The following is a 27,166-nucleotide window of genomic DNA, read 5'->3' as shown; positions in this document are numbered from 1 at the left end:
AATCTTAATCATTTTCTCCATGAGATCAAATGTATCTCATTCATTTGGGCATCTGAAGGCTAAGAGCCAGATTCTGTAAGGCTACTTTGGAAGGTAATAGCTGATTGCCAAAGATGAAGGACTTCATTTGAATTCAGCAACATTTTTAAAGTGACTGAGAGGCCCTGTGAACTAGTTGAGAGAGGGCTAGAGTTGAAATCAGGAAGAACTTAGTTCAAATCTTGCTTCTGACATTTACTAGACTTGGGACCAGGCAAATCCCTCTGACTTATCTACTGAGAAACAGCTGGATTTTTGGCTCCCATTGTTAAATGAAGTTGACAAAACAATGAAATCACAAATTCTTGGCATTTTTCCCTGAACCTGTGATGTTATTGGAATAGGCAACTCAGGAAATTCCCTCTGTTGATACAGCTAGACACCTGTTCTTTAACTGATAGTCGCAGCAACTTCCTGACTTATATTGTCCTAAGATACACAAAACCCAGAATCTACTCTCAAGAATCTTACAACCAGTCTGATAGGATATGTAGACATGTATAAGTAAACTTTGCTACAAAGGAAGGGTAAGTACCATACAAAGGAAAGATGTAAGCAAAATTATAAGGAAAGAGAGAACATTTTCAGCTGGAGAGGTCAGAGAAGACTCTATTAAGGAGCAGGCATTTGAGTTTAGTCCAGAAAAAAGCAGCTTTGGGGCATCTAGGTGGCACAGTGGATAGACTGCTGGGCCTGAAGTCAAGATGACATCTTCCTGAATTCAAATCTGGCCTTGGACACTAGCTAGCTGTGTGACCCTGTGCAAGTCACTTGACCCTGTTTGCCTCAGTTCCTCATCTGCAAAATGAACTGGAGAAGGAAATGGTGACCCACCCCAATATGTTTCCCAAGAAAACCCCAAATGGTGTCATGAAGAGTTGGACACAATTGAAATGACTGAACAACTTGAAAAAAGAAAGAAATTTCAACAGGCGGGAAAATGGACCTGAGTACATTCTAAACATGGATAAAGTTGCACACAACGGCAGAAATAGCATCAAGGACAGGAAGAAGACCAATTTGGCAAAAATGTGAAGTATATAAAAAAGAGAAGTATTGAAAAGGTAGGCCCAAGCTGAATTATGGAGGGCCATAAACGTCAGGTAAACAAATTTATACTTTTTTGGAAAGGAAATGGGAAGCTGTTGGAGGCTGTAAAGTAGACTCATAAAATTCCAGAATTAGAAGGATCTCAGAAGTCATATAGTTCAACCAATTGAACAACAGTCATATGATCAGACTCATGCCATAGGGAAGTTACTTGCACAATAGTGTGAGTGTTATATTGGAAATAGGGAACCAGTTAAGGCACTGTTAACAATAGTTTAAGTGAAAAGAGATAAGGGTCTGAACTAGGCTGGTTGTAATGACTTAAACTTTATGAGCCTCAAATTCCTCCTCATCTCTGTATCACCTGTTTCACAAGATTATTGTGAAGATTAAATAAGATAAGAATGATTTACAGATGTTAATGCACTACATAAATCATTATTATTATCATGATAATTATTGCTAATAAACAATGGATAGATGGGAAATATATTGACGAGGAAATAATGAAATTATTTGGAACCTGAATGTTAGGGGACAGAGATTGTTAGGAACAGAGAACAACTAAAGATGAATCCAAAGTTTCAAGCCTCTATCACTGGAAGGATGGTGGTGACATCCTCAGGAACAGAGAAGTCATTCAGTTAGCTGGTCAACATATATTTATCAAACATTAACCATGTGCCAGACGTTTCCCAAGCAGTGAGGATACAAAGAAAGCCAGAAATATGGCATCTGCCCTCAAGAAGCTCACATCTAATGGGGAAGACAACATATAGTATAATATAATATGTATATAATACAATGTGTATAATGTGTAAATAATGAGGTACCTTTATAGTGTAAATGTCAGTCCTCTGCAACTTACATTCATCCTCTGGCACTTACTAGGATTGAAAAAAGGCCATTAGATTTTTAGAAGGAAAATCAGAGGAGTGAGATCAGTTTTAAGACTGTCTAAAGACCTTTAGACAGAGGTGCTGCCAGGGCATCCAGCCGGACATGCCCACCAAGTTTTTGAAGATGTAAGAAATCTAAGTCTTCTGAGAATGTAATCTCAGAGAGAAGGTATTAGAAGGAAGCTCAAGTTCTTCATTATATTCCCCGCACTTTTTAATCTTCTTATACCATGCCTCCTTCCCCATACACACACTACAGTCCAGCTACATTAGCATCCTATGTCAAACTCAACATGTCTGAAACAGAACCCATTATCTTTTCCCAAAAACTCTCCCCTCCTCCAAATTTCCCTATTACTGTCAAGGGCATTATCGTATTTCCGGTTACCTAGGCTCAATGAGCTCCAGTGGCTAATTATTATCTCCAGAACCAAACATAAGCTCTGTCATCCAAGCTCTTTTTAACTTGTCCCCTTTCTGCATTTCCAGTCTTCTTACACCTTAGAACCCTCCGTATAATCTACAATACAGTTCCACCAGCCTAATTGCAGTTCCTCAAACATGACACTACACTTCCCATCTGCACGCATTTGCACTGGAATGTTCTATTCCATCATTTCTACCTCTTAGTTTGTTGGCTTCCTTCAAGATTCAGTTTAAAGCCTACCTTTTGCAGGAGGCTTTTGATGGTACCCCCGATGCTAAAGCTTTTACCTCTCAGATTACCTTTCATTTTCTCTCTCTCTCTCTCCTCTCTCTCTCTCTCTCTCTCTCTCTCTCTCTCTCTCTCTCTCTCTCTCTCTCTCTCTCTCTCATTTGTCTTCCTCTCTATATATACATGTATGAAAAATATATGTATATGTATATATATATATAAACTATACATATATGCATATGTAGTTATAGTTATGTACATGTTGTCTCCATCAAGGAGGCTACTGCAATAGGCTATTGGTGACAAGATTCTATATTAGAATGATGGTGGTAGAAATACAGAAGATAAACAGAATATCTAGATGAATTGGTCATTTTGTGGTGACTGATTCACTCTCAGGAGGGAGAGAGAGCAGTCAAAGATAACTTCAGGATGACAAAGATAAGAGATCAGATGAATGATGGGTGCCACTGACAGAAATCATGAAGTCAGAAGATGGAATAGGAGAAGGAAAAGATAAACTAGCTTAGTTTTGGATACAATGATTCTATACCATTGAGACATCCATATAGAGATGTCTTATAGATGTGACTGTGGATATGAGGAGAGAGGTCAGGGCTGGACATACTTACTTGATGTCCCTGTCTTATCTCCCTTGAGAATACTTCAAATTCCTTGAGGGTAGGAATCGTGCCTTGTAAAGTCAGTGCCTAGCAGAGCACCCTTTTGATTAATGTTGGTTAAATTCAATCTCTTTAAAGCACAGGACCATTTCCATGCTTCCTTGTTCAGCACAGCTTATGGGGGGCCATGGGGCCGTGGGGCCATGCCACTGTTTCGAATATGTTCCTTTTCCCATTTGCCAAGCAAGAACATGCTAAAGGAATGCATTTTGTCTTCTCTCCCTCCTCCTCTTTATGACTGCCCCTCCAGTCCCCACCTTCAACACCTACTCATGACGTTGGAATCTGTTCCAGGGATAAATGAAGGGTGTTTTTCATCCATCTTGATTTCACTGGTGCTAATTATGGTGTGGAAAAGAGATCTGCCCCAGTTGTATTGCCATCCTGAGTAGTGTGAACCCACTCTAACAGTAAACAGTTTGCAATCACCTGTCACAGAAAGCAGGGAAGGCACCACACTGAGACCTAGGCTTCTCACTTCAATCCTTTCGCATTAAAAATTGGCCCCCAGACATAAGGTTGCCAAGCCTGAGTAGAGTCATCTTATTGCTGGACCTTGTGACTACTTAGCTCAATTAGTTGAAGCACAGTGGTTATTGAGTCACAGGTATTTTATGGGTCATTGACTAAACGTCCTAACCAGTGCAGAAGCACCCCAACTATGTTCTGACAAGATGTCATTAATATTCTTCTTGTATAGCTCCAGTGATGGAGAGCTCACTGCTTAAAGAGGCAGCCAATGGCATTCTGATTTTTAGATATTTTCCTTATGTTAAGCCAATGTATATCTCTGCCAGCCATTAGTCAGTTCAGCCCACTGTAATTATACAAAATAAGTGTAATCTCTCTTCCATTTGACAAGATCCCAATATTTGAAAACAGCTAAATATTCTATTCTCCAAGCTAAACAACCTCATTTCCTTCAACAGCTCCTTAGAGGCCATTTTTTTCAGTCTTCCAACCAACCTAGCAAACCTCCTCTAGACAAATGACAACTTGCTAAATCCTCTCCTATAGATAGTGTTCAAAGCAGAGTGTAATATGGGACTCCCATTTCAGGCTGGAAACTCCAGGGATTAATGTAGCCCAGTACATAGGCTAGATGGCAGCTAGGTGGCACAGTAGGTAGAGAACTGGGTTTAGAGGCAAGAAAACTTAAATTCAAATCTGGCTTCAGATGCTTATTAGCTGTATGACCGTGGATAAGTCCTTTCACCTTTGTTTTCTTCAGTTCCCTGAACTATAAAATGAGGATAATGACAGCACCTATCTTATAGAGTTGTCTTGAGAATCAAATGAGATATTTGAAAAGCACTTAGGATAGTCCCTGGCACATGGCAGATGTATATAAATGCTTATTTCCTTCTCCCCCTTATTTTTTAATAATTTTATTTTCCCCAAATTCCATATAAAAACAATTTTTAATAATTTTTTTAAATTCTAAGTTCCAAATTCCCACCCTCCCTCCTCTCCCCCGCCCCATGAGGTGGTAAGCAATCTGATATAGGTTATACATGTGCAAGCATGTAAAATATATTTCCATATTAGTCAGTTTGTGGGAGAAAATTCAAATAAAAAATAAAAAGAGAGAAAGAGAAAGAAAGGAAGAAAGGAAGAAAGGAAGGAAGAGAGAAAGAAAGAAAGAAAGAAAGAAAGAAAGAAAGAAAGAAAGAAAGAAAGAAAGAAAGAAAGAAAGAAAGAAAGAAAGAAAGAAAGAAAGAAAAAGAAAGAAAGATATTATGCTTGAGTCTACATTCACCCTCCATCAGTTATTTCTCTAGAGAAGGAATATCATTTTTCAATGTTTTGGGCTTGTCCTGGATCATTGTATTGCTGAGAATAGCTAAGTCATTCACAGTTGTTCTTCATACAGTATTGTTACTATGTACAATGTTCTCCTAGTTCTGTTCACTTCACTTTCTAGGTTTTTCTGAAATCCCATATAACAGGCATGTATTAAGCATCTGCTATATACCAGACATTATACAAAGTGCTAAGGATACAAAGAAAGGCAAAAAACAGTTTTCTGTTCCCAAGGAGCTTGCAGTCTAATAGGAGAAATAACATAAAACAACTACGCAATAATAATCTATATACAGGATAAATTGGAGATAACCAATAGAGGTAAGGCACTATAGCCTTACCAGCCTTGTTTCTTTATTTCACCAGGGGGGATCAGGAAAGGTTGGATTTTAGCTGGTTGGACAGAAGGTTGGATTTTAGCTGATTCTCAAAGAAAGACAGGGAGGTCAGGAGATGGAGATGAGGAAGAGGAGAATTCCAGGCACGGGGGACAACCAGTGAAAATGCCTGTTTTGGGGAGATGGAGCATCTTATTTGGGGAACAGCAAGGAGGCCATTGTCACTGTATGCAAGAGTGTGTCTGGGGTGGGGGGCAGCGAGAGAAGGCAGTATTAGTGGGGAAGCATGGCATGCCTCATCACCATTTCTCAAGAAGTGAGCTGTTATTATTGAATATCCTTTCAATATATGTAAAAAGACAGAGAAACTAAGTTTGTTGTCTATGTGATCTTGGGCACATCATCCCATCTCCTTTGGCCTCAGTTTCCACTTCTGTAAAAAGAGATTGAAATAAATAGCCTCTGAAGTTCCTTACATATCTAAATCCCTTGAACTTTCTTAATGAATAAGGTACCTTAAGAGTCAATGGGAGGCTAGGTGGCACAGTGGGTAGAGCACCAGACCCAGAGTCAGAAGGATCTGGGTTCAATTACACCTTTAGGCACTAACTAGCTATATGACCCTGGGCAAGTCACTTAATCCTGTTTTCCTTAGTTTCCTCATCTGTAAAATGAGCTGGAGAAGGAAATGGCAAAGCACTCCAGTATCTTTGCCAAAAAGACCCCAAAAGGGCTCATGAAGAGTTGGACACAATTGAAAACAACTAAATAACAACAAAGGGCAAACAAGGTAATCATAAGAGAATCTTATGAATCAATAAACATTTTTAAGCATCTCTGATGTGCCAGACACTGTGCTTGATATGAGAATTTATACATACAAAGAAGAAAACAATCCCCATGGTCAAGGAACTTGCATTCTAATGGGGAACAAACAATTTAATATATGAACTTTAGGGACTTATATTCATAGTCAGGGAATATTGACACACATGCACACAAAGTCCTTAACCCTAAGGGACTTACATTCCCCTAGGAGATACAAGGTAGTCAGAGAACAGAGCATTAACAACCCAGAGAACAAGGTAAGCTTGATATTGGAGAGAACAACTAGAGGGATGGCCTTGAACCTGGATAAGACATGAATTCCTGATATGGGATACTACCTCTACAAATGCGTAGATACAAGTGGGAAAAGGCATGTCAGTGTTGGGAAACTGATAGCCATCAATTTTGGCTATGACTAACCAATTCTGGGGCATTATGGGAAATTGGAATTGGCCAAATAGCCTATGAGGATTGACTTGAAGAAAAAATCCTATAATAGTGGTGCTTCTTGGAGGATTTGGGTAGACAGTAGGTAGCTATTGAGTATTTCCAGAAAAAAAATTACAAAATTAGATGGATTGGATAAATAGGATAAATAGATGAACAACCCTGCTATATGACAGGATGGGAAGTAGCAAGAAAATCATTGGCCTGTCCTGTAGGATTCTGAAATGAGAACTACCATGGAAGGGGAAGACACCTATGAAGTGGTTACCATGCCAATCACTGTGATAAGCACCAGGCATACAAGCTGAAAAGTGCCCTCAAGGAGCTTACATTCTTTTGAAGGAAGAAACACAAGTAGGAGTTTCTACTATACGTCAGATGGAAAAGTCCCATGGCCTTTAGGGTACAATAGCAAAACAATGATATTCATTTTCTTTAATGTTATTTCCATTGATTAATGGTAATAATAATAATAGCTATCATTTATATTGTGCTTTAAAATTTGCAAAGCTTCACAAACATTATAGCATTTTATCTTCACAACAACCCTAGGAAGTGAGGTACTATTATTCTCATTTTACAAATGAGGAAACTGAGATAGGAAGCAGTCAAGTGACTTGCCCGGGTTCACACACCTAATAAGTTTCTGAGACTAGATTTGAACTCAGATCTTCTTGACTCTAGGTCCGAAGTTCTATCCACTGCACCATCTAGCTGCCTCAAAAATCATGTATCTTTTTAACATTAAACAAAGGGCACCAAGTACTTTGGTGGTCAGAACTTTCTTCTTTAGGGTGGGGGGGTTCTTTAATTATAGCAGTTGAGGAGGCTAGTAATACAGTACCTGAGAAAGCAATCGCCACCTTACTTCTCTACAAGGGCAGGATGCTGCTTTCCTAGACAATGGCTACAGGACTGGGGCTAAGAGCAGGGTAGGTGGTGTGGGCAGCACTGCTATTCAATTGATTGGCACCTGGTGTTTGGAGGGAAGAGAGGGAGGGTTGAACTAGAAGCAGGGCCAATGGTTTGAGGAGCACTGCTATACCTAGGACTCTTGGTCCAAGGCTGCCTTCATTAGCCTTCATTCGTGGAGGTGGTGGCTGAGGTGATTTGACCTGACTGGCACATGCTATCTCCTCTATCTCATTAGTTCAAATAGATTAGCTCGTCTGCCCTGTTGGTGGCAGTTGGCCATCAGTTGCTTTTAGTGGTAGTCGTAATGGTGGACCATCCTCCACAAAGACTGTCCCCCTTCATGATAGCTGCAATGTGCAAGATGGAAGCAGGGCTGGTAGACTGGGAGGAACTTTTCTTCTAGAGTCTGGGGCTCAGGATTCTGAGAATTTGAGGGCAAATGATGGTTGAATTGGTTAGACTGGGTAGCCAATACTTGTCATTTCCTGTCTCTTTACTCAAGATATATTACTTTTTCAGCCAGTTTGGCTTGGCCACCCCAATTATGTAAAATAAAGCTAGAAATAGAAGATGAAAGAAATAAATCTGTGGCGGGCCTTAAAGTCCAGGATAATGAATTTGTATTTTATTGTATTGTATTAGTATGTATTTATACAAGTAATATACCTGACTGGGGTTGGAGATTTAGATTCCAAAGGGCAGAGACTTGGTAAACCTTATCAAGAATCCCTGGCATGAGGGTCAGAACTAAACAAGCATCAAGGTTGTGACCTAGCAAAAAGACATTAGGAAGGAGGGAGTACAAGCAGAAAGTAAAGTGAACATCTTAAAGTTGGTTCTAAGATTTAGGGTTTAACTATCAGAATCTTTTCACCATGTTTTCCTGTTGTTATTTTAATTTTTTGACAGCCTCTCTCCACATCACTTCCACTAGCCGTTGTGTGCCCCCTATGGTGATTCATAGTGTATCAGCACCTGTACAACTCTGGGAACTCTCATCCGCAGGTAGATTGGGTCCCCAGTGTGACTGAGTACTCTTCCCTCAGGATTCTCAAAGACTGTGGACCCTCTAACCCTGAGGGACTGTGGCTTCTATCACTGTCACTTGTGAGTCCTCATCGGTATGCTTCCCATTAGTATCAGCCACACTTGAACAGCTTCTGGGCAGAGATATTTAATGAGAAGCAATAGCAGGAACAATAGCTACAAAATATTTCCTGCTAACCAGAGTACACTCTCCCTCTGTCTCTGGGTCTGTGGGAAGAGTGGGTACAAACTTATCATAAAAAGGAAATGAGATTGACACATAGAGAGCACGTATGGCAGAGCACAATTCTCGCTCACTTGACGTGTTTTCCTTTCTTCATCAAAGGAATTGTCCCTAGGTATAGCTTTCTGTTGGGCTCTGAGAATCAAGGCTTTTCTGGAGTACATAGCCATCATTCACTTCACTTTAAAGGGTCACACTTCTTAAAGCTGATTCTTCCCTCAGGTAGCTATCCTTCTATAACTATGTCCGTGTTTGTCCTTAGTTTTTCCCAGTTGGATGTGTATGTGCTACTGTTGTCTCTCCAGTAAAATGATCATGGAGGGCAGGGGAAGAGGAGAATGTGACACTCCCTTTGGGCTTATAACAACCTTTTTGGTGCACATTCAAAGATCTGCCACCTCGAGGCAGCTGCCAACCCAGAGTCCTCACTTGCCTGCTTTGTTTCTAAAATGCCTTTTGCTGAAATTCTTTCATCTACTTAAAATCCCCAGAGGGATGATTAGCTTATTTGATTAACCAATCATCTGTTGTTACTGTTGTTTATCCTTCGTTTTTGAAGGAGACCAATGGCATCATGGGATAATGTCTTGATTCATACATGAATTGGATTTAAATGAGACAGAGTTGCACAAAGTCATCAGCCTCACTCTCTTGCAGAGTCATCCAAGTCAAGTGGCAAGAAAAAAGTCAAGATGATTAGCAATGACTTGGGATGCAGTGGATGACCATAGTGTTGTTAATGTTTGACCAAGCTCGGAAGGCACTTACTTCAGCCACCTTCAAGGCTGTTGGAACAAATTATTTTCATCTGTCCATTTTGTCTGAGAAAGTCTTCACAGACTTGGAGTAGACACCTCACTAACTCACCATGGGTTGGAGGCTGACTGGTTACCCAGTTTAGCCCATCTGCCAAGATGATTTCACAGGGGGTATGACTGCTTCCTGGAGCTATAGATGAGAGTTGAGTGCCAGGTAGACACCAAAGGTGGATAAGCAGCCCTGAAAAGGACTGGCAAGTCCTCTTATCATAGGTTCTAGTCCTCCTTCCAAACATTTATCTCCCTCTTGACCCAATTTCAAGAAGTTTGTCCCTGATACAGAGCTTACAGGGCATGAAAGGTGTTTGGACATTTAAAACTTTGTGTTGCCTCTACATTAATTACGTCACTTTAATTGTAGTGGGAGTGTGGCATTTCTCTAATACAATAATAATTCCCCTTTAATATGCTTATTGGTCAGTATGGCATTATCAACGGGCAAAGGAAAAAGTGTAGAGAGAAGATAGGTCAAAGGAAACTCCTGCCAGAGGAGTGTTCTCCTGCAGGAGAACCAGGGTTTAGGAAATCCCAGAAATCTAGGCAGTGGTGGAATCAATAGAAACTCAATCAATAGTAACTCCACCTGGTCAGATCAGGGCCTAGTTGACCAGCTTGGAGTGAGGTAGCATCTGGTGGTTGGGTGAAGCTAGCACTTCCTGGGCAAAAGCAGGCACAGCCATGGTATCAGCTATGCCTACTGGACTGGGAACTTCGTGTTGGTTAGGATAGTGTCTTAATTACTCTTTGTATCTTCTTATTCCCTATTCTAAGTAGTGTAAGTCCTTAGAACAGATTTTTTTCAAAGGAATTCTCTTTTGAGCCCTTAGAAAGGGGAGCAGCACTGCTGTGAATCAGCATGGGTTCTTTAAAATCAAGTCTTGCCAAACTAACTTCATTATTCATATTTTTAACAAAATCTTAGGCTAGCAGAGCTGGAAATGCTATGGAATACAGATATAGATATGAGGATTTCAGGAAAGCATTTCATAAAGTTTCTCACAATCACTCCCTGAACCAACTAAAATGATATAGGCTAAAAGATAGCAGAGTTACTTGCTCTTAGAACTGGCTGACTGACCAAAGAAAGAATGCTGATTAATGGATCTGTGCTAACATGGAAGGAGATCTCTAGAGGAGCCCTAAAAAGCTCTGCCCTGAGGTTTGTTCTGTTCCATATTTTTATCAATAACTTCAATGAAGTCATAGATGACACGTCTGTGTGTCACTGTATGTGTGGCTGATATGAAGCTTGGAGTGATAGAGTCAGAATCCAAAGATATCTTGAAATTGGTGAGACATATTTTGAATATTTTGAATGTGAAATTCTCCTTTTGGGTTCAAAACACAAACTACACTATGATAGAATGTTGAACTATGGCTAGGAATGGAATAGAAAAGCATTTAGAAAGGATATAAGTGAAAAAGGCCTTTGGTTTTTTTGTTGTCCAGTTGTTTCCATTGTTTCAGTTGTGGCTGACTCTCTCTTCATGACCCCATTTGGGGTTTGCTTGGTGGAGATACTGGAGTGGTTTGCCTTTTTTTTTCTCTAGCTCATTTTACATATGAGGAAACTGAGGCAAATGGGGTGAAGTGAATTGCCCAGGGTCACACAGCTAGTAAGTATCTGAGGCCATATTTCAACTCGGGAAGATGAGTCTTCCTGACTCCACGTCCTGTACTCTATCCACTATGCCACACTGCTGACCTAAAAAGTTACATGCTCAACGTGGGACATGAGCCCATGAACCTGGGATTAAGTGTCTCATGCTGTACTGATTGGGCTAGCTGGGCTCAAATGAGCATCTAGCAATCTGCAAACAATGTGAGTCCTGACCGTAATATCCTCTCTCAAAATTTATTTAGTAAATATCTAATTTCCAGACTTGAATTAGTTGCCCTCTGGTATCTCATGGTGTGGAGGCAACCCTAGATTCTCTAGAAAAGCTATGCTGGTGGAATATACACTCTGGAAGGTTCTAAGGAGTTGCAATGACTTTGAATATAGTATCAGTGACAGAATGAACTTGTTACCTGAAGCCAAACCTAGCTGAGTATACAATGGCTTTATGAGGCATATCTTAGCCACACAGATGAACCTCACACCTCTCACCTTAATAAGTGCACATCTTCTTACTCTCTAGGTTGAGTCAATCTGTTCTCACACCAGAAGGTCTAGATTCCCAGAGAAAGACCACTACTACTTCATTATATTCAAATTCTCTCAGGCCCTAGGAATAACCATGTTATGAGGGAATATGCTTCCTCTACTTACTTTCTCTTACTTAGCTCTTGAGCCCCCACCAATGCATTTCTATTTACAAAGTCAGTCTCTCACAATAATGACACTTTTAGACCCTAAACAGAATCACTTACTTAGCAGTAATTCAAAAGAATCATAGACATTCATGTATTAAAGCAAATTCATGAATAATAAATGCCATAATTTACTCACAAACCTGTCTTACAGTCTCTAACCATTTTACTTAGTGTCTCTAAGGGAGCATGGATACACACAGAAGAAACCTTCCAAAGAGGTACTTTAGTAAGAAAAAAACTATGTTTTCAGGGTAATTCAAAAGTCTGGTATTGTAAACTTCAGTGTCCTCTATCAATTTCAGAAACTGTTCACAAAAACCTCCATGATTGTAACATCTGTTGAATAGATGCTTCCTCTGCTAAACGAAGTTGAGCAGTGCTGTGCTTGACTAACATCTCACTGGGCATGACATTTCAGCCGTACTAATTTATCCACTGAGTAACTTGTATAATTCTCTGCTTCCCATCTGTTCCTCTGCTCAGAAAGACTTACTCCTCAGCAACAACTGTAGTATAGCTATGATTTCCGCCTTCAAACTTAGCTGATGTAATTCTGAAATCTGTCCTTTCATGTCTCTTCCTCTCATCTCTAAGCTTTCTGCATTCAGACTTGCAGTCCTCTATGTGAACAACCCTACCACAGTTTAGAATTAGTAATCAAATTCTCATTTTCTCTCCATAATCAGATAAATTACATTTGTCTGAAAATAATGGAACGGTTCTGCTGTCCATAGTCCTTCAATATACTACAGCGTGCCTCATTTCAAAACTCAGGAACTGCTTATCTCAGAACTCTGAATCGGAAAGTAAATGTTTTAGTCATGACTCCTCTTAGAATTCTGAGCAGATTTAATTCTGCAATAATCCTTAAAGGGACAGTACATTATGAAAGTATGGAAAGGGCTATCTTCTGTTTTGTTTGTTTGTTGTTATTGTTGTGGTTTTGGCAATTGGGGGTAAGTGACTTGCCCAGAGTCACATAGCCAGTAAGTGTTTTATGTGTCTGAGGCCAGATTTGAACTCAGGTCCTCCTGACTCCAAGGCTGGATCTCTATCCACTGCACCACCTAGCTGCCCCGAGAAGGCTATCTTCTGAAGGTTGGTAACTAGGTGATAATTCTATAGTGACCTATTATTGAAATGACATCCAAAGTGAGTGAGTTAATAAACTGTTCCTGATTATGACTGTCATTGTCAGTTCTTAGTGTCATGTATTTTAAAGAATTTTGGAGAGTTAGTGTGAGTGCAAATGAGAGGCAGAGGTGTGTTGGACCTAGCTCCTAATGGCTCAAAAGGAGCTGATAGTTAAACTTTCAGTGAAACCATTTTCACCTTGGGAATTGGCAAATGTTACAAATTAGAGTTTGCTTTATTCTTTTGTTGTTTGTCTAGACTTAAGAAAGTGATGGAGAAAATGTCAAAGATTAAACTTAAAAGTGTACAATGTATATATTTTTTTTCAAAGAGCTGGTCATTAAACATTTACCAGCACACTCCAGATGAGGGTAACTAGGATGGTGAGAGAACTCAAAACCATACCATAAAAGTAATGACTGCAGAGATTTGTAGTATTTAGCCTGAAGAAGTGAAAATTTTAATTATATTTTTCAAGGACTTCAAAGTTGTCATGTAATTAGATTTATTTTGGTTGACCCCAGAGGGAAACATTAAGATCAATGGATGGAAATTTCAAGGATGATAGATTGTCAATCAGTAGGGGGGAAAAAGAATCCCTAACAATTAACACTTTCCAGAAGTAGAATGGCATGGCTCAATGGAAAATAAGTTCCTTTTCCATGAAAAGTGATCTTCAAATGTAAGCCAAATCCCATTTCTTGGGATCTTTTGGAGCAGTCTTATCATTCTATTATTTTATCTTCTTGCCCACAAGGACAAGAATTGAGGTCCTCTGAAAGAGAGGCAGCATAGTTCAATGGAAAATATCAATGGACTGATTATTAGAAGATCTAAGCTTAATTTCCAGGTGTGTCATGTGCTCACTGTGAAATTAAACAAATCCTTTAGTTTTAATTTCCTCTTCTTTGAAATACAGGGGAGGTAGGAATACAGCCTCTGTAGGTTCTTTGTGACACTAACATTCCATGATCTATAAAATGCAGGACATGGGGCAAGGGGAAGCAAAAAGCTGGATTAGATTTCTGAATTTCTTTTTAGTTCTGTGATTTCTCAATTTCTGACCCACAAATTATACACTTAAATTGAAAGTGTGTTAATTAATGAAGATGAGATTACATGTTTTTTTCTTCTTTACCAAATTGAAATTAATCACAAATCTCAGAATATTACATCTGTGAAGAACTTTAGAAGGCAGCTATAACTGTGGTATTAAATGAAAATAGAAATGGCTACATATTGACTTAGAAAACCACAAATTAAGATTCTGTTTGTTGTATCACATAGGAATAGCTAGGTATTACAATGGATAGACTGCTGACCCTGGAGTCAGGAAGATCTGCATTCAAATCCAGTTTTAGACACTTACTAACTGTGTGACCCTGGGCAAGTCATTTAACTCATCTGTTTCAGTTCCTCATCTGTAAAATGGGGACACATTGGAGAAGGAAATGGCAAACTACTCTAGTATCTTTTCCAAGAAAACTCCATGGAGTTCTCCATGGGCTCACAAAGAGTCAGATATGACTGAACAACATGTTGTATTTTTATTAATTTTGTTAAACATTTTCAAATTACTTTTCAACTTGGTTTGGGCCTTTCTCAGGAGTTTTGCAGGGCACAGACCCTGTGTGGCAGACCAGGAGTTTGACCCTCCTACCTAGAATATCTATATTCTAGACATGAGGAAAACAAGGTTTCCAGAAGTGAAATTACTCCCAAGGTCACATAGATAGAAAGTTTATAGCTAATAAAGGAATTATATCCCCACCTTTTACAGGTAGGAAAACAGGTTTAAAGAGTTCCAAGTGGCTTGCCCACAGTCACAAAACCACTAAATGGCCTAGACACAAGCTGAAACCATCTAGGTGTCTTGACTCCAAGTCCAGCACAGTGACCTGCCCAACAGTGGGAATATGGTCTTTCATACAGGAAGCGCCCAATCAATGTAAGATTAAATTCAATTCCAAAAAGTTAATATGACACTGAAGGTACTGACAGAAGGAGAATAAGGAGGAGGAGAAGAAGGAGAAGAAGAAGAAGAAGAAGAAGAAGAAGAAGAAGAAGAAGAAGAAAAAGAAGAAGAACAAGAACAAGAAGAAGAACAAGAACAAGAAGAACAAGAAGAAGAAGAAGAAGAACAAGAAGAAGAAGAAGAAGAAGAAGAACAAGAAGAACAAGAAGAACAACAAGAAGAAAGAAGAACAAGAACAAGAACAAGAAGAAGAAGAACAAGAAGAAGAAGAAGAAGAACAAGAAGAAGAAGAAGAAGAAAAAGAAGAAGAAGAAGAAAAAGAAGAAGAAGAAAAAGAAGAAGAAGAAGAAGAAGAAGAAGAAGAATTCTGCCATCCTGTGAGAACTAGCAGAATATAACTCACTGAACTAAAGTTTAAAAAAACCAACACAACATTCTGTGTTTATCACTTCGATGGTAGAATTGCAGAAGTGAAAGCACTTTCTGAGATGTGGCAATGATCCCTGCTGGATCAAGGTATGATTTGGTCAATCTAACTTAAATCCCTAATAAAGTAGTAGAACCAGTACTGACAGGGGGAGAGAGTCTGTGAACATCTAGCTGATAACCGAATAATGAGCAATAATCAACATTGGTTATGATAAATAAACCCTGCCAGAAATATTTGATTGCCTTTGATTTTGTTTAGAAACTCCCTGTGAGCTAGATGAATGGGAGTATGTTGGAGATTTAATATATCTTTACTTTTAATGAAGTATTTAATATAGCATCATGGAATATTGCTTATAAAAATTAAATTAATTAAATTTGACTTAGCTATAAACACTCATGCATAGATTAAGAAGCTATTCAGAATGTTTCATCTCCATGTAACCATGGTTCTAATTTAGAAAGACACTGGATTGAAAACATCAGGGTTATGATTGTACCTACCCAATCTTACATAATGTCTTTATTAATGATCTAGGAAAGCATTACCTAATTTCTATAATCAGAGAAAATAATCATTGCAGCAGTAGTGCCAAAAAGACAACAAAATCACACTACAAAAGTGCTACTGTGTTGGGAGTAGGAGGAGCAGTGGATTTGAGAGTCAGAAGAATTGGCCCTACCATTTGCAATAGGTCATCTAAGGTCTCTGAATCTTAAGTTTCTCACAATCGCTCCATGAGCACAGTACAATGATAGAGACTAAAAGATTTTCCTACTCTACAAAATAGAGATAATGATATTTGTATTAATCCACTTCACAGAGTAGTTACAAGGGAAGTACTTTAAGGATAAACCAAAGAGTGTTATACAAAATATTATTATTATTGTTATTATTATTATTATTATCTTGATCAAATGGAAGCATGTATGTGAGAAGACTTTATAACTGCATCTTGTGCCCCCAAATCAGAGGCTCTGGTTTCCATTTAGCAAGATTCTCACAAATAATTATCTTTAGTTGATAGCCTCCTCACCCTATTCCCTTCCCCTTATTCCAGGAATCCCTTGAAAACCTCAAAATACAGCTGTCTGTTCGAAAAAAAAAATTAGTTTTCATGAAAGCACTCATACTACCAATGTGTCAAATACAAAACAGGCTTTATTTATCAACAAAAAAAAGTATCACAAACTAATCCCCAAGCATTGGGCCTTATCATTTGTCCTGACACTACCTCTTGAAGTCTTCCAAGCTTTACCATCTCTTTAAAATGCTGTATATCTGGATGCTACAGTGCTGTTGTTCAGTCATTTCCATCGTGTTTGATTCTTCATGACCCCATTTGGAGTTTTCTTAGCAAAGATACTGCAGTGGTTTGCCATTTCCTTCTCCAACTCATTTTACAGATGAGGAAACTGAGGCAAACAGGATTAAGTGACTTACCCAGGGTCACACGGCTAGTAAATGTCTGAGGGTGGATTTGAACTCAAGCAGTTGAATCTTTCTGATTCTACTCCATCTATTATGCCACCTAGCTATCACTATGTGCTGTAAATTGTATTCATTATAAGATTTTATACACTTAGCCTTGAAAGGAATCTACTCTAGCCACATAATGATTTCTAACTCTACTAATGACCATACAGTTTCTACTTGTAGAGGTCCTGTGATGACAAGCTCACTCCTCTTTAAGGCAGCCATGATCCTATTAATCAAATCTAATTGGAGGTTTTTCCATATGTTGAATCAAAATAGGCCCCTCTGGAACAGTTGTCTATTGTTTCTAGTTCTGCCCTCTTTGGGAACAGTCAATTGTCATATAAATATGAAAAGACATAGTCTAGATTCCCAGGAGAGAAACTATAAAACCATGGAAGTTCCTCCAGGGAATCATGTGGTTCCAGGAATTGCAGTGAATGGATGGATATAAGTGGCTAGAAATTCTTAGACCACCTAAAAATTGACATTAAGTGACATTTCAGTGGCAGAATAACAGATAGGTCACAAGCCCAGGAAGACCAAACTTCCTAGACAAAATGGAAGAGTTCCTGGATGAAGGCGAGGAATTCACATTTTATCAAGAAGTTTAATCTTGTCAAGGGAATTTCACTCCCTGGTGTCCAGGAGATACCATCACTGTCAGAATGAAATAAATGGCGGTGAGGACTTCGTGCATAGAGGGGTACCCATCTATGCCAGAATAAAATCTCCATCCCTGGGGCAGAAAAGGATTCAGGACAATGTCTAGGTGCATGTACTACATGATATATAATCAGTCTTTAGCAAATCAGGAACAGGAGTGATAGAAGTGAGAGGAAAAGAACTGGGGACCCAAAGCAAGTCTGTGCCTCCTAATATTTTCCATCCCTTTTTCTTCTTACATTCTCCCTTTTTTTCCTGCCTCTGTTAGACCCTGCAGAAGACTGAAGTCAGCTTTCAGGTCCTGCAGGGGAGGTGGAAGTTACTGTGGACCTATTTGGTGCTCTTCTCTGACAAATCGTTTCTAAGGCACTGAAACAAGGCCCAGGGAAGCTATTTCTGGGTCTTCGAAGACCAGTGAGGCAGTACAAAGGGAGGCTGTTCATAAATCTGATTCTGTGGAAAAGGTTTAAACACAAAATGAGGCTAAGTCTTTGTAGCTATTTTGATTTCAATGCCCAACGTGCCTTTATTAACTTATTTAGGGAGAACGGACGAGAGAGGCAGAAACGGCACTAACCAAATAGAAATGCTTCCTAAGTCCATGGCTTCCCACATCATGTCTGTATAAAGCTGGATGCACCTAAATGCAAATTATTAAACTTTTTAAAAATTATTATCACCCAATAATGTATTTATATTATGTATTTAATAAATTTTATCAACCTGGTATAGTGAAATGAGCACCAGACTTAGAATTAAAAGAACTGGTTTTTATTGTTGGCTCCATAATAACTTTCTCACCATTTGATCTTGGGTAAATCCCCTAATCTTTCTGAGCCTCAGTTAAGAAATGGTGTTGGCAATTATGTGAACCTCAGAAGCTATGATCACTACAAGCAAGCCTGGATTCATCAAAAGGGAAAAAAAAAAGCCTTGTGATAGATATGGGGTTCTTAGCTTGGCACCCACAGACCACCCTTTGGGAGATGAGGGGAGCCTATGGATAAATTTCAGGACCTCCAATGACATTTTTATTTTCAGGATCTCTAACCAAAATTAAGCTTTTCCTTCAATTATTTTAAAATATTATTCTGAGGAGGTAACATAGGCTTTACCAGACTCCCAAAGAGGTCCATGACATACAAAAAAAGTTAAAAACCCTAGTATTAGACTGATTTCATTATCTTTTTCACAGAATTATCTGTCTAATAGCACAAGAGAATTCTGCAGATATCTAATGCCAATGCAAGGAATATAGACTGGAGCTTAGGTGGCTAGACACTGGTTCATGTAAGCTTACAGTCAAATGGAGGAGACAACAAGAAATCAATTATAGACAAACAAGATATGGACAGGTTAAACTGGAAATAATCCATTGAGCAAAGTTCTCTACATCAACGGGGAATCAGGGAAGGCTTCCTGTAGATTACAAACTTATTTGGCCTACCACCTCCTTTTCAAAAATAAATTACTCAGCACCCCCCTGGAAATCTACTTTCTTTAACTCTTCAATGTTTTTTTTAAAATTTTCATCATCTTAAAAAATATAAAATGTTTTTGTAAAATATGATGTATCTTAGATTTAATAATTTATTGTAAATTTGTGGGGTTTTTTCCTGCATTGAAATTTTGATAATGCGATATTGCATCATGTAACTGTATAGTATAGTATTGTAAACAAGTCATTACATACACATATTCTTGCTGATGCATGCTGGATTTCTCTACAATGCACGACACACTTGCCTGCCAACACTTGCTTATTAAGACCTGTCAGTGGACTTGACCACTGATTGGTTATAACTTGCATTTTGTGTGTTTATTTTGGAAATAATGTAATCACTACAACTTTAACTCTATTACACAACAGATGAAATATGTACAAATAGTTTTTCAAAATGTTCTTCTTGGCACTCTCTGGCTGCTACTGCTTGAGCAGCGACAGGGGCTGTGCTCTTTCTCATGAGAAAGAATAAAGACCTTTTCTCATCTCTAAAACAAAAAAAATGTTCTTCTCATCTCTTCTTTCATTATTTTTCTACCATCCATTTATTTTATTCAACACCTTCTAATTGCACCTAAGGCTACTACCACCCCCCTGGATCATTCCAGCATCCCTCAGGGTGTGGTATCACCCACTTCTGGTAGAAGGTAAAATTTTAGCTAGGAACCAGGGAGGCCAGAAGGTGAGGATGAGGAGGAAGAGAATTTTGGGCATGGGAAATAGGCAGTGAAAATGCTCATAATTTGGAAATGGAAATGTCTCGTGCAAGGAACTGCAAGGAAGCCAGAGACATTTGATTTAAGAACACATGGTAGGAAATTAGGTGTAAGAAGACTGCAAAGGTATTGTGCGGGCAGGTTGTAAAGAGTTTTGAATGCCAGACAAGATTTTATATTTGATCCTGGAGGTAATAGTGAGCCATTGGAGTTTATTGAGTAAGAGGGTGATATCATCATGTGGGCCTTTTAGGAAGATCAGTTTGACATCTGAGTACAGAATAGACTGGACTGAGGGACTTAAGGCTTATGGTAGAACAACCAGTAGGCTATTAAAATAGTCCAGGCATGAGGTGCTGAAGACCAGAATGCTTCTAGAATTTAGTAAACTGTCTGACCATTTCTATAGACCAAAAAAAGTCATTGCTTTATAACCGAACTAGTGATAAACAACCCCAAAGTTTAGTTTGAATGGTCCTTTGATAATCGGCACGTAGACCCATACTAAACCCATACTCAAAATTAAACCTGTGAGAGCTTGTTTTTGACTGATGAGGACCATGAGGACCCAGGGTCACCTTCAAATCATGATGAGGCTTCAGAGTAAGACTTCAGAGTTGAGGCTGTAACTAGTGCTCTGTAAGTGAGATTTGTTATTCTTGTCCTCAAACCCTTCCTGAATCTATTTATAATTTGACTCTGCCACCTCTTTGTATAATAGGTTGCATAAGTTCTCCACCTCCTCTGTGACATAGGATGTCTCTTTATTTATTCATCCTACCATTACCAAGGATTGCCTTCTATTGTAGAGGTTTCCTTCAAGTTAATCCATTAGTGATTTTTAAAGATTTGAGTATATACCCATTCATTCTTTGTTTTTCCAGAGAGAAGATATAATTTTTTCAGCCTTCCTTCATATCAAATCCCTTCTAATTTGTCAATAGGGGGAAAAGTTTAGTTCAGTTAAAAGAGTAGTACTGCTGGATTGGGTTCAATCTTGCCTATAATGTTTGCTACCTATGTGACCTCAGTATATTGTAATGGAAATTTACTAAGAGACTTGGAAGAATCCAGGCCCTAGCCTGCCATGATGAATGGACACCTTAGGCAAATCACTTAACCATCCTGTGCCTTGATTTCCACCTGTGGAAAATGAGGATTCAGAACTAGATGGCCTCCAAAGCCCCCTTGAGCTCCAGCTCAAAAGTCTTTTTAAGGAGCCTTTTCTGGACCTTCAACAACATTCCTATCCTTTGAAGTCAGAGGCCAGTAAGGTAATCTCTCAGCAGTACTTTTATTGAGACAACTAAAAGAGAGGCTATGTGGAACTGGGGCAGGTTAGGAGTTGGGAGCAGAGGGATGGGGAGGGGAGATTGTTCTGACCCAGAAAAGCATTGACTCATGTCTTCATCTTTTTCCTTCAAGGAGACAGTATGTGAGTTAACACTTTTTCCCATGATATTTCCCTGGGCAAAGCACTAGGATTTGTTCATGTGGAAGGAATGTCTGGTTCCTTGGAGAACATTGGTACCTGAATAGCTCTTGTTTCATTTTCTTTTCATATTAAATATCACTACCAACATAGCCATACTTCCCAGGAGGTCTTATAGGATGACAATCTGGCCCTGCCTAATTTAGAAGAATGACTTAGAAGTCTCCTACTCAGAAACATATGTGTGTGTGTGTGTGTGTGTGTGTGTGTGTGTGTGTACACACACACACATACATATATGTGTGTGTGTATACACATGCATATATGTATATTGTGTGTGTGTACATATACATGTATAATACACATACATATATGTGTATATATATACATACATATAAACACAAACGTGTGTGTGTGTGTGTGTGTGTGTGTGTGTGTGTGTGTGTGTATCCAGATACATTTTCAGACCTGAAGATACCCTTCAGAAACCAATTTGATCATTAAAATCCTTCCCAGGTACTTTAAGACAGATAAGAGAAGAATGCAAATGTAGATGGAGATTAGCCTTGCTCTTACAGGATCCCTACTCTATGTTCAAAAATCATTGGGAAAATATAGTGCAGACTGCTAGGATTGCCTTGCTGGTCCCACCTATTTACCTTTTGATTTTTCATATTTAAATGTTTCCCTTAGTTACAGTGTTCCTTCTGGACACACCAGGGTGAGGGACCAGTTCATATTTTATCAAGGAAAAAAGGAAAAGAGAGGAAAAGATAAATGGATAGGAACAAAAGATTTGGAAAAGAGAAGAAGGAAAGGAGAAAGTCAGAATCAAAGAGGAGGAGGCAGATGGGGCCCTCTGGAAGGCAGTGAACATTTTAACTTAGAAAGAGGAGAGAAGAGTTAAAATGGGCAGAACGAGGAGCCCCAGGATTGGCTCCCTTCAATTTCAAGCCCTGTGTTAGGAATAACATAGCTTGAAAACTTTTATTTATTTTATTTATTTTTGTCACCTACTTGATAAGTGAATAAAACACTAGGGCCTGAAGTCAGGAAGACTGAGTTCAAATATGGCCTCAGACACTTACTAGTTGTATGACCCTAGGCAAGTCACTTAACCTCTGTCTGCCTCAATTTCTTCTTCAGTAAAAATGGGGATAAAAATAGCACCTACCCCCTAGGGTTGTTGTGAGTATGAAATGAGATTTTGATTACAAAGCACTTAGCATAGTGGCTGCCACATAGTAAGCATTGTATAATTGTTAGTTATTATTAGCTATTATTATTATTTTGAACTTTACCTTTCTTTGTATGCCCAGATCTTAACGCAGTATCTGGCATAAAGTGAGTGCTTAACAAATGTTTAGTGATTGAATGATTGATTGACTTAGCAAACTCCAATGAACGTGAATGTTTCCTTATAAGAATATGAATTGAAGTGAACTGGTTAGCTGAATTGATCTCACAATGGAGAGGTGTTATGATATATGGAACGGTTATGTGATATATGGGTAAATACTGGAAAGTGCATTGGACCTGGTAACTCTACCACACTTTCTGGCTGCTTAATGATCCTGGTCAAATTTCTCTGAACCTCCATTTTCTCAGCTCTGAAATAATGCCTGTGGTAGCTATCTCACAAGAGTGTTATTCCACACAAGAAGAACAGGAATATTATAAATAAAACTGCAAATCTCATTATGTATGCTTGCATGTGTATGTGTGTGTATTTTAAGTATATACTAAATGACTGATTAAGTTTTCCAACCAGAGCCGAAGCCCAGACATTCCCATTAGTTCCCACATCCAAAGGAGGTGGGACAAATGTGTATTTTGGAACCCAATAAATCAGTTAACACTAATAGTAAAAGATATTTACAACACTAAGGTTGAGGTAAGCACTTCATGGATATTTACTAAGATAAGTACCCAATGACATCAGGCCATCAATAGATCTGAGAAATCCTTTCTCCCTTTTTTTACAAGCCCTATATATTTTTCTTTTTGAATAATTAAAACTCCTCTAAAGACTTCCTTCTTTTCCCTCCAAGACTGAGTTTAGTGTGACATAAGGGCAAGAGGAGGGAAGGAGAGGATATTGCTGTTTTGGAAATGTACTGACAGAATTTACCACATGTATCTATTGCCTAGATTCAATTGGTATAGTCGGTCTCCTCCACTCTCACCCCCACTCATGGCCATTGATTGGCCCTTTCTGGCAAAAAAAAAAAGGGGGGGTTGTTCATTCATCATGGCAGACTAGGGCCTTGAGTCTTCCAGGTCACTTAGTAATTTCCCATTACAGTACATTGAATTGAGGTCCAATGCACTTTCCAGTATTTACCCATATATCACATAACCGTTCCATATATCATAACACCTCTCCATTGTGAGATCAATTCAGCTAACCAGTTCACTTCAATTCATATTCTTGAGGTCACAGCTTCTAGTGATTTAGGTGCTCTTATCTGCTCATAGTCAGTGAACTGAATTGAACTGGTTAGCTGAACTGATCTCACTGTGATGTATTATGATATGTGCAACAGCTATGTATAAATAATGTAAAGAGCATTAGACCTGCTACCTCTTTCTGACTATGTAATGACCCTGGTCAAATCGCTCTGAACCTCCATTTTCTCAGTTCTAAAATAATACCTGTGGTACCTACCTCCTAGGAGTGTTGTAAGAGCACAGTAATGGATACTGAATGAAGGGGGCAGAACCGGGAGAACATCGTACACAGTAACAGATACGTTGTGTGATGACTAACATTGATAGACTTAGCCCTTCTCACCAATGCAAGGATCTAAGACATCTCCAAAGGTCTCAAAATGGAAAATGCTATCCACATCCAAAAAAAGAACTATGGAGTTTGAATGCAGATCGAAGCATACTATTTGCTATTTTCTCTTTTGTTTTGTTTTCTCTTTCTTGCGGTTCCTTCTATTGGTTCTAATTCTTCCTTACAACATCACTAATGTGAAAATATGTTTAACAGGAATGTATGTGTATAACCTATATCAGATTGTGCACTGTCTTGGCGAGGGAGGGGGAGAAAAATTTAAAACTCAAAAGGTTACGGAAGTGATTGTTGATAAATTAAAATAAATTAATAAAAAAGAGCGCAATAATGATCACAACTGATATTTTATAGTATTTTGAAGTCTGCAAAGAAATGTATATAAATAATTTTATTTGAGCATCACAATTATGTAGATTAGGAACTGCAAGTATTGTAATCCCCATTTTACAGATAAACTGAGTCTCAAGTTGTGACTTGCCTGGGGTCAAGAAGCAAATAATTGTCAGTGGCAGGATTCAAATCCGGTTTTTCTGACTCCAAGTCAAGCACTCTATCCACTCTGTCACCTTTGGAAAAGTGAACTATTATTATTTTGTGTATACCTAACTTTGGAACTGACTTTTTTCACCCTTTTGGGATGAAAGGAATAACTTACTCCTTATATAGCTTGCTTATGAGTATAATGCAAGATTAAATTGAATGAAGTATCTTGAAAGACAAGGCTGGGTAATAACTATGGAATTTCCACTTCTATTTGAACTTCAGCTTTTCAGTTAGAACTAACAACAGGTAAATGCATCCATCATGGGCCTTATTTATATTGTCAATTATCAAACATTATTAAATACCTACTATATTTCTTTGCTGTTTGTCCTTCATTTTCAAAGAGGAAGATGACATCAGGGAAGTGATGCCATGACATGCAAGTGAATTGTATTTAAATGAGGGAGGGCTGTGCAAAGTCACCAGCCTCACTTTCTCCTCCAGAGCCATCTGGGTCCAGTGGCGAGATATAGATCAGGATGACTAGAGATGATCCTGAATGCAGTGGAAGTCTTTGGCCTTTTCAAGCTAAGGTCTTTTACGTGCCTCAGTTTGACTGAGGTGGTGCCCATTCAGTGATTAAGGTGTAATAAAAATGAGGCAAAGAATGGTCTCTTTAAAAAAAATAAATAAATCTGAGAGGTGAAGACCCTCAGAGTTTTTGACCACAACAGAAACAATTGTTATTTAAATTCATTCTGAATGGGGATATAAAGAAGGCAAAAAAAAAAAATCATCCCTTGCAGGTGCTCACAGGCTAATGAGGGAAACAACGTGAAAGTGACTACATTCAAACATGTTATAAACAGGATAAATTGAAGATAATATCAGAGGGAAGGCACTAGCATTAAGGGGGGGGTGGTTCAGAAAGGCTTCTCGTAGCTGTAATTTTAGCTGTCATATGAAGAAAGATATTCTGGGAAATAAAAATGAGCAAAGAGGGCATTCCAGGAATGGGGGAGATGACTAGTGGAAATTCCTGGAGATAGGAGATAATATGCTGTCTGTAGGGAACAGCAAGGAGGTCAATGTTAATGTATCATAGTATGTGGGGGTAGGGAGAGGTAGTGAGTTATGAGATGACTGGGAATATAGGAGGGGGCCAAGTTATGAAGGGCTTTAATTGCCAAATGGAAAATTTTATTTGATCCTGGAGGTGACAGGGAACCACTGGTGTTTATTGAATGTGTGTTGGAGGGGGAGGGGTTGACATGTTCAGATTTGTGTTTCCAGGAGTTTAAGCTGAAGGTAAGTAGAAGATGGATTGCAGTGCAGAGAAACTTGAGGCAAGGAGAACAACTAGCAGGCTAGTGAAATAGTCTAGACATGTGAAGGTTAAGGCCTAAATCAGGGTGGTGGTAGGAGAAGAGAAGAGAAGAGAAGAGAAGGGAAGGGAAGAGGGTATATATGAGAAATGTTACAAGGATAGAGTGCCAGGCCTGGAGTCAAGAAGAGTCACTTTCCTGAGTTCAAATCCAATCTCAGACACTTACTAGCTGTGTGACTCTGGGCAAGTTACTTAATCCTGTTTGTCTCAGTTTCCTCGTCTGTAAAATGAGCTGGAAAAGGAAATGGCAATCTGCTCCAGTATTTCTGCCAAGAGAACCCCAAATGGTGTCATGAAGAGTCAGACATGACTGAAATGACTGAACAACAAAGATCGAATTGATAGAACTTGGCAACAGATTGGATATGGAGCCCAAAAGAGCATATGAAGTTAGAGACAACACTTGGGTTATGAGTAGATAATGGCAAGCTTGACAATGATAGGGAAGTTAGGAAGAGGGCCTGGGAAAAGAGAATAATGAGTTCCATTTTAGATATGTTGAGATATGCCACCAGTCAATTAAGAAATGTTTAATTGATCACCTGTTCTGAACAAAGCCCTATACCAGGCACACTGAGGTATAAGATGAGGTATGAGATAATGTCTGCCTTCAACAGCTTTATAGTATATTGCAAAAATACAGATAATTAGCACTGTCAAGCAGCAGATTGAGTGTTTATTAGTATACTTAGATCTTCTGCTTTCTGGTGTTCAGGGCTCTAGGACACACTTGAAAGGATACCTTCGCAACCTGCCTACCTCTTATCTGTCCCAGTCCTCTTGAACTTTATTCCCTGTATATTCTCTCTGATCCAGTTCTATCTGCCTACTTGATGCTCCTTACAGACTCCACTCCATCTCCATGCTTTTTCAATGAATGTCTTTCATGTCCAAAATCCTCTCCCTCCTTGTCCCTACCTCTTGTCTTCCCTGGCTTCCTTCACAACTCAACTCATATCCCATCGTTTTTTATGCTTTCATCTGTATCCAGACACCATTAGTTCTTTCTCTGGGGATGAAGAGCATTTTTCATCATAAATCCTTCAGAGTTGTCTTGGATCATTATATTGCTGAGAATAGCTAAATCATTCACAGCTGA

At 38.9% G+C, this 27,166-nt stretch overlaps 1 protein-coding gene across 1 annotated transcript in view; it reads left to right on the top strand.

The window, feature by feature from the left end:
- The window catches only part of ADCY8 (adenylate cyclase 8), a 361,487-nt gene that overhangs the window by 161,152 nt on the left and 173,169 nt on the right, over positions 1-27,166 (top strand).

The sequence above is a fragment of the Phascolarctos cinereus genome, unplaced genomic scaffold (assembly GCF_003287225.1).
Source record: "Phascolarctos cinereus isolate Bilbo 61053 unplaced genomic scaffold, phaCin_HiC Scaffold_4;HRSCAF=312, whole genome shotgun sequence".
Taxonomy (NCBI): domain Eukaryota; kingdom Metazoa; phylum Chordata; class Mammalia; order Diprotodontia; family Phascolarctidae; genus Phascolarctos; species Phascolarctos cinereus.
Note: the sequence above shows the minus strand (reverse complement) of the source record. Positions and strands in the feature narration are given on the sequence as shown.